Consider the following 13,260-nt stretch of genomic DNA (forward strand, 5'->3'; position numbering starts at 1 on the left):
TTTATTTGTTTTATAAAATTTTCTTTTGCCTCGCCCTACCTTTCGGAGCTTTAATCGTCGAGAAAAGCTGGTTTAATCTTTTTTACGGTCTAAGCATAAAATATATATAAACCGTTTAATCATGAAAATCTCTATCAGCATTAATTGCTGCAAAATTGCGAATCTGAAAAGTTATAATTGTATTTGAATAATTAGGTGATATTTATTACTGGAACGTTCTGCAGTTTACTAAATAGCTACTCTGGCTTGTGGGAATAGAATTTACGCACCTTCTCTGATTTATTACAATAAACCAACGGTAGGAACAACAGCAACCATATGTTACTGGTTTACTATAATTTCCAGCAAGTGGTAAACTTTGTTCCCGGTATAATTATGCTGTTATGGTGGTCTAACCGAGTCTCTCCGTGGTGTAAGACCAGTGATAAAGAGACTTGGGTAGACATATACGTGAAATGGTACTTTCAACTTAAAGATCGTTTTCAAACTTAACTTTTTAAAAGCTTTTGGACGCTTTCGACTCCATTAAAGTTTTTTATACGCCATTTATGCACTGAATTTTCGTTGAAATGTCGCATCATCTTACTTTTTCTCCAAATATCAATCATCGTAAACTAGTTTGGAGAAAACGTTCGAAAGTTATTTAAATGACCAATTCAATCATTTCGATCGAACCTTTTTCATTGAGTAATGATATAAATTACAGTCACTTCTAAAATACCTAAAAAATTTCTACAATTTTTTAACTCGCTCGTACGTCTCTCCATATCCAAGTAAAGCTTGAATTGCCCTGTTTAATTTTCTGATCTCAAGAAATATTACTGCACTACGTAATTGTGACGCAGAGAAGACTGTTGCATTACAATCCACTCATTTTGAAAAAAGAAAAACATGGCACATCTCGTATTACATTAAATCAACATATTCTTAAAATAATATTCAAATATTGCGCTTTCGTCAAGAAATGTGATGGTATTAGTCTCTGAAAATTACAATTCCACAAAAGAATTCGAGATGAGGGCGACAAAGGAGAGAATGCTTTTCGCGTTTAAATTGCGGCCACTTGTATTTCTAATAATCAGACTAATTGTACGGTTAAATAAAACAGAGGCGTAACGCCATATGCATATATGTATGAGGCTGAAATTAAGATTACTTAACATAACAGTGTGTGAGAGAGTACTAATGAATGATTTCGGTCTTAACTACCTTCATAACGTTTTCGCCGGCGAGAAGCTGAAAGGGGAAACATCGATATGTGGTGCACTGAACTCGCAATCGCTCCGAAGTGTGAAATAATTATTGGGAGAAACAATGGAAGGTCTTTCGTCAAGTTTTCATGATGATGTGGGGTAGGGACGAATACCGAGGTACCCACTGAGAAAGAAACGATCGTACAGAACGCGACCTTGAAGGGAGAAGCGGCACGCAGGTGCGTGGTCGTTGGAACGAAGTATTTTCCTTTTCGAAGGGATAACGAAGTCGCGCGTTTCAGGTTCGAGCAACGACTGAAGAAAGTTTACCTAGGGGTACGACGCCTGCGCTTATCCCCGGCTCTTCGACTGCTACGGCCCTGACGCGCACCACGCGCCTCGTTTCTCAAATCTCACCCTTACACCATCCGAAATCCAGCAAACTCCAGCGGAGAACGCGCGTGTTATCAAATCGTAGCTAGACCACACGCACACACGCACGCACATCATTCTCGTCCCATTCAACATTTCGCCCTACCCTTATTTCTATTACAAATGAATTTTCAAGGTCACGTGCATTTATTCTAATCCATGAAAATTTTTCAAACAATGTAAAAATCGGTTCATATATATTTTGAGAATGGGATGAAATTGTTTGCTTCTTAGGAAGAGACTATGAGGCGCAAATAGTTTGGACGTTGGTGGAAAGGAGGGTTGGGGGGTGTAGGAACGTCAGGGTGGAAAATGTTGGTAAAATCGGATGCCGAGTGGCGCGAGAGTGAGAGGGTCAGGACGATGCAAATGTAGCGCGGTAGGCGAGAGATAGGGATAGAGCGAGAGAATGCAGAGTGCAAAGTGAATAAAGAATGAAAAGAAAAAGAAAGAGCTAGAGTAAAGAAAATTTTGGAGGAAATACTCTCTCGTGGCCGTAACAGATTGGCAGTGGAACTGGCGTGTCAGCATTTTCCAACGGGCCTGGATTAAAAGGTTCGGCGCTCGCCGGGCCGTAATAAGAGTCAGCATCTTTTTCTGGGCAATATTTCACGTCATTACACCCCATTTCCTCGCAATTAAGATCTGAAATTTTCGGCGAGATCCGGTTTATCAAGGGCGTCGGGCCCCGATTCCTTTTATTTCCCTCTTCCTTTCACCGTCTTATTCAGTGCACCTTTAAAATACGGTCTGCTCTTTTACCTATCTAATTATTAATTCAAGCTGACACTACAGTGTGCCCCTGCCTATCCAAGCACCTATATCTACCAACCAACTGCTATCTCTATACCTATCTTAAAACTTACTGAATCTTTTAAACATTGAAAATTTCTCCACGGACTTCCCTTCGAAATGGATCACTACCGCAACAGTCTGAGAGCTGGCGAGGATTCTCGTGTAAGTTAATACATATATTTTTATCAAATTAGACTGAAAATGATAACGATGGATCTCGCGTATACATTACTGTAATATTTAAAGCTTTCCGCAGCAAAAAAGTAAACATTATTCTTTTCATTATCCTAACCAGAATATTATATTTGTTATATGCTTATTTACTTAAGTGGATTGCCCAGGAGGAACGAAGTTAAATTTTTCTCCATTTATTTTTACATAAAAGCTTGTTAAGAGCTTTTTCAGAGAAATGTGCTAAAAAACTTTACTATCACTTTTTCTTCGTTAATTTTAACATAATTTTCATATTTTTCTGTTTTTTTTTAACTTTAAGTTCAACTGTAAAAGAATTTACCAGTATTTCGTGAGATCTGTAAATTCTTCCGTTGAACACATCTTAAAGAAAAACGTTTCGGAATTCGTCGAAGATGTGCAGTGCCTTCTTTAAGATCGACCTCTTTGGGCAGAGTATTTTTACTGAAAGTGGAGAAATCGGCTATACTGCTGGGTAAAATATCGAAAATATCTTTTATCGACTTTCACTCGTCGGTTAATTTAGCTCAAGGCTCTTAATGAAATTGTTCTACATAATAGAAATATAGGAATTTTAAAATTAACTTTTTTGATGAATGAATTAAATCACTGTCACTCTTCTTGTCACATACACGCTTCATATTTTATTTTCTACCTTTACGATTTTATTATGGCAATGCATACTTATGTCATTTATTCTATTTCTATTCCCGTTTTCTACTCTTCCTTACTATTCTTTTCGATTTTAATAACCGCTCTCTTTACAAATAAAACTGCATAAATATCTTTCTATTCTCTCTTTCGAAAGGCAAAAATACCATCAATATGAGATGTCAAGCGTCTTGATTTCTCCTCATATTTTCAAATCAATTTTCCAGCATTAGAAAAATTGATATTTGATCCTTTTTCTCCTTTTACAACTTTTATATAATAATAATTATTACAAATAGAGCACAGGACTAGAAGTCTATGATTCGTTAATTGACTCGAAAATGAAAGTAGTAGTCGAAGTTGGAGAGCGAACAATTGTTCAGGTTGAATAAAGTTAGAGTTTTGCCAATCCCTACGTGATCAGGCCATTCGTGGAACTATTTGAATGGCAGAACCACACAATCGTAAAGACTACGTGAAGTTTATGAGGTAAGAGGGAATGAGGGGTGGGGAGAGAGCTAAGAATGATTAGGAAGAAGAGAGTGAAGTTTGTTAACGAATGGTACTCTACGATTCGGTTGAGGAAACGGGACTGTGGGGGTTAGGCTATAAGTTTCTGGTGGTCGCGGAACGTGAAATTTCAGAGAAGTGCAAAGGCCTCGCAGGTTCCACGGGGCTGCGCATCACAAACTTCCCGTAGATCAGCAGCTAAAACTAAGCTATACATGGAGCTCGAGAGGCTCGTGAACCGACACCATTTTTTCCCTCGCGGGAGCCGGACTAAGCGGGGCGTAAATGACGTTGATAAGAACTGCTCTGCTAGAAAATTGACCCTTCTGAATATACAAATCATGATTGACGCGTTACTGATAATAATACCACGGTGAAAAATATACTCTCACATCCTCTCATCCTATATTCGCTGGCTCGTACACTATTTTCACTTATTATTTATATACGCGAGAAGCATATTCATTATACATTTCACGTCAAGGTACAAAAATAATTGTCGAAAATTCGATGAAAAAGTCGAATTGCATATTTAATTCCATACATTGCAAATTAGTCTATGTAGCGTATAAAAAAGCAGATTCTGTACGTAAGGTTGAAGAATTACAAGTGTTGTTTGCCCAGTAGCATGTCGCGTGTGTAAATATGTAAGCAGCGACGTAAATAATAATGCAATATTCAAAGGAAATAGCGTGACCTTTGAAACGACATTTCGAAATCTCTGCTTATCTCCTGGGAAACTTTCTCCCACAGGGAAGCAATGCATCTTTGTGAGATGTCAAGCGCATTCGGAACATCGTAGAACGCATTGGCTCTTTGAGCTAGATGCGAAACGATGGGCAGACACACGGCTGTCTGGATCTTTGAAACCAGAATAGCTATAGTATATATATACAGCTTTTATACTTATTGCTTAATAATATTGCATGGAAAAGGTTGTAGGAGTTTTATTAAAATTTCGAAGACCGATTGGTTCACGCGATAAGCGAAGAACGTTCGCCAGAAAGTAGTTTAATAAATAATGAAATATGAAAATCTCGTTGGGGGAAGTGGTAGCGAATTCGGTAGTGGAATCTGAAGGGAGAAGAAAGGGGAAGAGCGCGCGCGGCGTGAGTTGCGACTCGATGGTGTGGGAGGTCGTGTGAAGTTAGATCAGGGAGGGGAATGGTGCGAATGAAATAAATAAGAGTCACAACGAGGTGGAATGGTTGGTGGGTTTAGGTACGCGACGGCAGCAATGCTGTCGTGAGATGAAATGGAATTTCTGTCGGTTGGTTCAGATAAACAGCCGCAATTTCGTTCGTGCAACAGAAACCACCGCGAAATGCGTCTTCGCATTTCTCTCAGACTTTCTCACAGCCGCCACCCCCTCGCTCCCCTGTGCCCTCTCTCGACCTCTTATTGTTCTATTGTTGCTACCCCTCCTCCTATTTACCCCATCATCATACAGACTCTTTCCTCTATCAGACCGAGCACACGCCTGACACATTTGCTCTCTTCGTTACGCAAACATTGGCTACATCTGTCTAACCTTGCCACTTTCCACCATTCGTCCTCCAGCTCTTATTCCTCGGAAGGGATCACGCCATTGTATTGGCAGACCACCCTTCGCAAGAATATTGCCTTGTTGCCTTCCGATACTTTTCCCAGAAGAGCAGAACAAATTAACCGAGGGATAAATTATTAATGGGCTGCTACATCGCATCAAACTGATATTAAGAAATTTTATAGCAAAGCCAAATGGCACGGGTGCGTGTAATACACCCCTCTTACAAGGGCTGACCAATGGTAGGATCCTAGTAAAACATGTATGCCACTGCTTCCCTCGAGGATCTATATATACTGGGACACATGTCACTGTATAACTACACCCTTTATTTTTATTTATATTCCCTTCCCTTCATTAGAAAATTATTACTGTGTTTCTGTTACTCTCTTTACTCTTGCGCTGTACAAACATGACTGTTACCCCTTGTAATTATAAAAATAACAAATTAGCGAATTTGCCCTTTAAGGTCTGCTGAATCTAAATCTGCCTTGTTCGCGTTTCCATAAGATTATGCAAGCTCTGGCTGGGTATTTGTCAAGCGTTCTCCAGCCATAAGTCTACCACGCGTGATCCTCTCCTCGGCTTGTTTTCTAACTACACAATCCCCACGTTGACTTCAAACTCCTGTCAGCCTGTTCGCTCCTCCCTCAACGGGAAGGAGGCGGCAAATCACGTTGCGTGAGATTTACGAAGGGAGGTGAGAATCGCTATTAACCATTCGCTGGTATATTGTACTAAGAGTGCATACGTGTCACGAGGCAAAATCATTCATGTAAATTATCAAGAAAGAGGGCTGTTCGTCTCGTCAGGGCTTTTCACTAATGTTCTCTCCCTGCACAGTTTGTACTAGTCAAGTGGAATTGAAAACTGACTCTGTCAATCTGTCGGTATTGAAAGTAATGTTTACAAGTTGTTCGCTCTTCTGGATAACTCTCTACATCCAGATGCACTAGGTGGAAATCAGGAAAGTTTGGCGGATGCCACGCATAAGTTTCTTTCAAAAGTGACTTATCTTCGACTAGCAGCGGCTTTGCTAAGACGTTGCAAAGTCCTGTCCGCATATGTACGGGCTGAGTTACTTAAGCCGATTTTGAGCATCGCCACGAGTTTCGAGAGGACAAATTCGAAACGCAGCTGTATAGCGCATTGGTCGATAGAAGCGATGGCTCGTTAATTTCCAAAATTTGCATCATTCCTCCTGGCTCCATTCCGAGGATTTTACCAATAGTTTTACGAAAGCTCATTGCAGAGGGCGGAAAGTATGTCTCTCTTACGAAGCTATTGCTCAGGAAAATGAATCGGAACGTTCGTTACGCAACATTAATCGGCTAGACACCATCAGCTCGATATGGACACTGGTTCCAATCGCTGCATGAAACGATAGACCCTAACCACTACTTCTCGCTTTAACGATACCGTCCTCCATGCCAACGCTGCAGAGTGTCTTCAGAAACGTTCCAGTCCACGCTCTGATATTGCCATGTATAGCCTCGCAGTTATAAGCACCACGATATTGCATACCGACTTTTATTATCCTCTTTCCATGCCATTGTAAGATAAAAACTGCAAAAAAGAGTAAAAACTGGTATATTCTTCCAGCAACTAATTTGGAACATGGCTGGTAGCAAGCATATTGCGAGAAAATACGCGAAAGATTGAGAATGTGGCCAAGGAATTGGGAGTCTGTCGTTTGAAATATCAAATATTGTCTTTCTTGCGTGACAGGATAAGTGGAAATGAAATTTAGCCGGGTGTTTCGTTCGACACGTTGAAACGCAATAACAGGGGGATGCGATAGAGTAATCGAATTTTGGAATAATCGATTGGTGTATCTTTGTGAGGACGAGGGAGGGGGAAACAGTAATTTAACGGACAGCGGTAAGCCGAATTAGCATGTACACGTAGGGAACCATGACTCGTCGCGCGTTCTATCCTTCGCATCGTGATATTACACATATACGATGACACGTACAAGATACGTAGTTTGAATGTGAGCGAACGCGCGTGATACGCCACTGGGTTAACGATCCACTTGGACCGAAAATACAGGTCTGCCTTGTTGCACTTTTATCGGGCTTTGCGCAACAATAATGTCAATTTATTGCCCGTACATGGTCACCGATCTTACACAGGATATGAAGGTCCTGTAAGAAGGTTTCACGGTCATCCCTCGAATATACCTTTAGGACCAATAAATCAAGTCGTACGTTGGATATTACGTCGATCGTCATATGTACGCGAATATTACGATACGTGCAAATATTGTCAATTTATATCTCACGCGTGCAATCACCGGTCTTGTACACGAGATACGAAGGTCCTGTGCAATAAGCTTTCACGGTCATTCCTAGAATATGTCTTTAACAACGATAAATCAGGATGCATATACCGGTGTCATTACGCGATGTTCGCACGCATGATGATGCGTAGTTCGAACGTGAGCGAACACTCGTGACACGTCACTGCATGGGTTAACGATCCACTTGAACCGAAAATTCAGGACTGCCTTGCTGCATTTTCGTCGAGCTTTGCGCAACAATATTGCAAATTTATCGCTCATGCATGAACGACCACCAATCTTACACAGGATACGAAGGTCCTGTATAAGAAGGTTTCATGGTCATCCCTTGAATATTTCTTTAACATCGATAAATCAGGATGCATATACCGGAGTCATTACTCGATGTTCGCACGCATATGATGATACGTACTTTAAATGTAAGCGAACGCCCGTGACGTCACAGGGTTAACGACCCACTTGAACCGAAAATTCAGGACCGCCTCGCTGCACTTTCATCGAGCTTTGCGCAACAATACCGTCAATTTATTGCTCATGCACGGTCACCAATCTCACGCAGGGTACAAAGTTCCTGTAAGAAGGTTTCATGGTCGTCCCTCGAATATGCCTCGACGACCAATAAATCAGGACGCACATACGCACGCTGGACGTTACGTCGAGTTAAGTGCAATTGTTCTTTGCCAGACTTTTCAGATTCTATCATTTTCTGATTCCTCTGTATAAATCATGACCTCGGCGTGAGCTCGCATTTTAATGCGATCGCCTATCCGAGCTCCCTCCGTCCGATTCCACACTCTCTCGCTCATAAATCCCCGCTTTATCCCATTAGCTATTATTTATCCGCGAGAAAAAGCACGACAAAAGAGTGGAGGACCTTCCGACAAGGAATATTTATTCCAAAGACATTAATCGTCATTTGCTTTGTTGCTGCGGGGCTCCCCATTCGCTGCTCGCATTTCTGAATATCAGCAGCAATTACATTCACCTTTTATTGTGGTCGCAGCGAGCTATATTGCTCTATTATACGCGCAACGTGAATCGGTTTCCACACTGTTCTTTATTTCTCGTCTGTATTAGGGCCAAAATTGCATGTTACAGAAGTCATTAGTTGGTCATAATTGCCAAGTTGAATGCGATGGCTCAAGCGGGTATAACGGTGGTGCACCTGCAGGTAATTTAGAAAATCAGAGTGCGGTCGAGTCGCAGATGCGCAAACGTGTGGAAGAGAAGCGAGGGGTGGCGAGGGGGTGGGCCGGGTTGTTTCGGTGCACGTGCGGGATCGTAAAAGCAGGATACGATCGTGACCACCAGTTTCTTGACCGTCGCGTAGTCCCTCCCGTAGTCCGTTACGCGCGCACCAAAATAAAACCCTGTTCCATTGAGCTGGAGCAATGAGTACCGCGAAGTACGTACTTTGCGTCTTTATGCTCGCGCCAAAATGACTTTTTCCTCGCGTGCGACCCTCTCCCCCCCACCCCTCCCCCCTATCCCCACTCCCCAAACCATCCGCGTGTCTTGTTTTGCGGTTCGCAGTATTTTCCGCGGATTCAATTGTAACAGTTCGTGGAATTAAATTGAAAAACTTTACGCCGCTCTTATTTTAACTAGACTCGCAACTCGCAGTTCTTTCTCCGAGAGGAATCGCGTCCGGGTCAATATAATTATGGGAAATATATCGAACTGTTGGAAATTTCCGGATGGAGCGATAACGCTGCGAATCATCGTTAGATGACGGAAGGTCGAGCGAGAACTCGGAGCGAACAAGTTTCTACGCTCGGAGGGTGTTATCACCGATGCCTCTAATTGTTCTCTGTTTGTTCTTTCGCTTCGAGCAGGACGGAATAATTTTCTTTATTTCCACTTCTCTTGGAAGGACATTACCGAAGGAATCGTAAAAGCAGCGTTTCTTTCCGCGTTCGGAGAATCCAAGTCAGTCAGTTTCTTATGCCCTTGGAATATAAAGGAAAACTGGAATTAGCAGAACATTAGGTTTGAACAGTTATTCCCGAGGTTAACGGTTGGGTTCAATTACACAGACAGGCATATATAAATGCATGTATATTCCTAAACGGGGTACGGTATGGTAGTTGAGCCAGTTAGCGGTGATAAGTGTTTCTATAAGGTCTCCTAAGGTGCAGTGATCCGCAGAACGATAGCCGAAGTTGGTCGTGTTGAGGGGTAAATATATATAGTATGTGCTGCAGAAGTCTCCTGCGGGGTGGTCGGGTCGTGCGGTGGTGGCCGGCTTTGGCCAGTTGCTGTTGCCGTTGCTGCTGGATATTACGTGTACCGCAAGCGGTGTACTGGCTACCATCGCGGCTGTAACGAGTTACAGTTGCCTTCTAATATTTCTCCTTGGGAACGCGTTGCAGCGCGGCTAAGCACCCGGCGTTTTTCACGCGAGAATTTATGCGTTCGCGGCTCCGCGCGCGGTTTATTCGCTACGCGGCGAGGTGGCAGGGGTTGGGGAAAAGTTGCCAGGGGTGCGGGGAGGGGCAGCAGGAAACACGAAGGTCGAGCCGAAGGGGGAAAAAGCGAGCGAGGGCTCTCGTGGTGGAAAGAAAAGAGTAGCGGGAATAAGAAATCCACGGTACGTGTTAATGATTCTTTTTACGAGGACAAATGAGCGCGGACGATAAATGTTGCTGGTTGGCGGATGGCTCGAGAGGGTTGAAGCTGAGATGTGAGCTGGATGGGAAGAGAGAGCTACCTATACGGCGAGCTTTCGGGAGAAAAGGGTGCGCGAAGAGGTGGCGAAGGGAAAGAAAAGGGTTCTCGCGTGAATAATGATCCCTTCCGCCTAACCGAGCAGACTCAATGCTTGCCGCAGGACTCGACATTTTTAATTTCCGACGCTAGTTTATTGCGCAATTTTAACCGTACTTGCGGCTCGGAAATCGCGCCGTGCAGCCTAGTATTCTCACTCGCGACGTGTGCAGTGTGTTTCTCTCTTATCGTTCATCCCCCCTCCCCCCCTTTACACCCTATCTATCTCTCTTTGTCGTAAAACGACTAAATTCACTCCTGTTTGCCTGGCAAAAATATGCAAACCAAGTATCTCGAACAAGGCGAATGAAGCGGATCGCAAAGCAACGCAAGAGAGGAACGAGTGAGGAGGAAAAAGGAAACATGAAAAACTAGCAAGCTTATTTCGCACGAAAGTTAATATTTCGTAGATTGTTCAGGCTGAATTTAACGCTCTGTGAAAAGAGTGGTCAGGAGTAATAAAGATAAAGGTTATTATTTTAGCGAAGAGAAACGACCGGTTCGTTATGTCTGAATGATTTCCTTTGCACAATGCCCTGTATTTTCATAGTATTAAAAGTAGCATATACAACATCCAAGTGAAATATATTGCTCCGCAGGCTGGCCTAGAATTCCATACATCTGCCTCAGAGCTGTAAGCACAATAGGTAATATTGAAATTATGAAAAATAGCCAAGCTACTTTTTATTTATTCGAATTCTTAAGATATGCTTGCTTGGTATAGAGCAAATCGATCTTGGAATATCACTTTTTTTCGTAGCATTTTATTTTTAATTCGAATATTACATTTTACAAGGAGCAATCTGTAGCTTAGTGACCGTGGTTCGTTTTAACAATCCTTTCTAGTATTCGTGCAGCACGTACTTTCCCAGAAGTACTTCCTCCATTCTGCATCACGATTGTTTGCAAGAAACAAATTTCCTCAGTCTCTTCGTGTATTGGTCGGTCGTCGACGCATCGTGTCCCATAAATATTTAGAACCCTATCGGTTTTTATACGTTCGATGTTTCAAAAAAATTCAAACATTTTTATTTAACCGGAATTTTATTTAAAAAAATGGCGAAAACACGATGGAAAGTATAATATTTCATGCGATGTGTCTGAAATATTTTGAAAACAAACGTATATCGCGAAAACTCATCGGATACACTCTAAAGGTAAGAAAATTAATCTTCGAAGCCTAAAACTGGACGACTCGAGCTAAAAGCGAAATATTTACCTTTGTTCATGGCTGATTAAAAAAACTTTCACATTTATATACATATTTATATATTTACAAAAGTGTTAATAAAAAACTGTTCCCAATTTGTTGCACTTTTCTCTATATCCATTACTATTTTTCAAAAATTTCCTGCATGGTTGAAAAATCGAGAGAGTCATAGAAATAAAGCAGTGTGGATAGTTTACACATGTAGGGTACAACTGACTGATATTGGAAAACATTTGGTGTTCGTTTTGAGGAATCCCATTGCTGATCCGTCTAGCTCGAGCATAGCATTGTTTTTATTCATCGAAAGGAAGAATTTAGTCGAAAAGGCGAAGAATTTTATTGCATTGCTCGCTCGCAATATCGAGATGAAGCAATATGCTAGTTATTCGTATATATTATCGTAGATCTCAGCGATGAGCTTATTGATTAGGAAGGCTTATTGGGGGTAAGGTGATGTTCCGCAGTTTCAGTCTGCAGGAAGCAGTAGTGTATTGGGGGTGGTACAGGATGAAGCGAATCCGGTATAAAAATATGAAATAAAGATTCTCGTATTAGGGATGGCCATGCTCAACGGAGCAGAACCTGGACAGAGGGAGGAGCTGCTAGGATCCAGCATATTTTCAGCGTCGACATTTATTCGAACCACGTACCTTCTCGAACACCGACCCTACATAGCATCTGTTTTTTTCCTCGCTCCTTTTTGCCTCCTCTTTAGCCTCCTTCAACGGTAACCTACATTCTACGCGCTCGGAAAACTTTTAAATTTCTTTATAATACGCGCATCTCGAAATCAATGCGGATTTCGTACGACGAAAAACGTCGGATTCTCTTCCCTAAAATATATACAGTATATATTTTTCCCGCTCGATGCTTCTTCTTCGTTAGTTTCGAATCGCTCGTATTTTTTCTCTCTAGCCAGTTGGATTCCGACGTTTCAGTGGGAATATAGCGGTGCAGTGAGTCTCTGGCAGCTGGACAGCTTCCTTCGGAGTCGTATGTCGTAACAATCGTCGATTTCATAAAATCGAACGAGCACGCGAAGGGCGACCAGTCCGAAACTCGCTCGTAAAACCGAGCGGTCGCAGCAGCGTCGTCGTTCTGCTGCAGAAGGGCTGCTCGATGATTTTTGCTGTGTCAGGGAAAACTGAACCGAAGCAGCTAGATAGCTCCATGGAGCCTCGGATATACACAGATCTGTGTGTGTGTGTGTGTGTGTGTGTGTTAGTGCGCTCGTGTGTTTGTTCCTCCCGTTTGCCGATTCTCGCCGCGATGCACCATCACTCCCCCCCCCCCCCCCCCCCTCGCGCTGCTCCTACTGCATTTTCTGTCCCTGTCTTCCTCTACGATGATGACGTTCACCCCTTCCAAGTATCTAACTTATAACTTCGAAAACAGGCCTCTCTCTTTCTCTCTTTAGAATTCCTTCTGTAAAATATCATCAAATTTTTGTCACCTACCGAACGTCTATTACCCTCAAATGTTTATCACCCTACTACTTTCCTGCCTATATGGAACTCGCTGGTTAAAGTTTTAAACGCAGATAAACGCAGTCTTCTGCGAGCTGCAGGAGAAACTCGTTTTCTTCGAAAGAACTTATTTTGACGAGCCAAATATCGAGAATGAATTTCTAAAACTACTTTCCAATTATCGGAGCTTTCCACAA

The 13,260-nt window shown here is 42.2% G+C and overlaps 2 protein-coding genes across 2 annotated transcripts in view; one reads left to right on the plus strand and one right to left on the minus strand.

Moving 5' to 3' along the window:
* LOC136782958 (limbic system-associated membrane protein-like) overlaps positions 1 to 1,350 on the minus strand; it is a 48,501-nt gene extending 47,151 nt beyond the window's left edge. Inside the window, exon 1 of the mRNA XM_066742740.1 lies at positions 1,210 to 1,350. The gene's annotated coding sequence lies outside the window, so the exon portion shown is untranslated. The remainder of the gene's footprint in view (positions 1 to 1,209) is intronic.
* LOC136782957 (probable cytochrome P450 301a1, mitochondrial) overlaps positions 1,223 to 13,260 on the plus strand; it is a 70,721-nt gene continuing 58,683 nt past the window's right edge. The window contains exons 1-2 of the mRNA XM_066742738.1: positions 1,223 to 1,495; positions 2,409 to 2,582. The gene's annotated coding sequence lies outside the window, so the exon portion shown is untranslated. The remainder of the gene's footprint in view (positions 1,496 to 2,408; positions 2,583 to 13,260) is intronic.

Source organism: Prorops nasuta, unplaced genomic scaffold (assembly GCF_024137725.1).
Source record: "Prorops nasuta isolate Cenicafe-Biocafe unplaced genomic scaffold, Cenicafe_Pnas_1.2 PNAS00031, whole genome shotgun sequence".
NCBI lineage: Eukaryota > Metazoa > Arthropoda > Insecta > Hymenoptera > Bethylidae > Prorops > Prorops nasuta.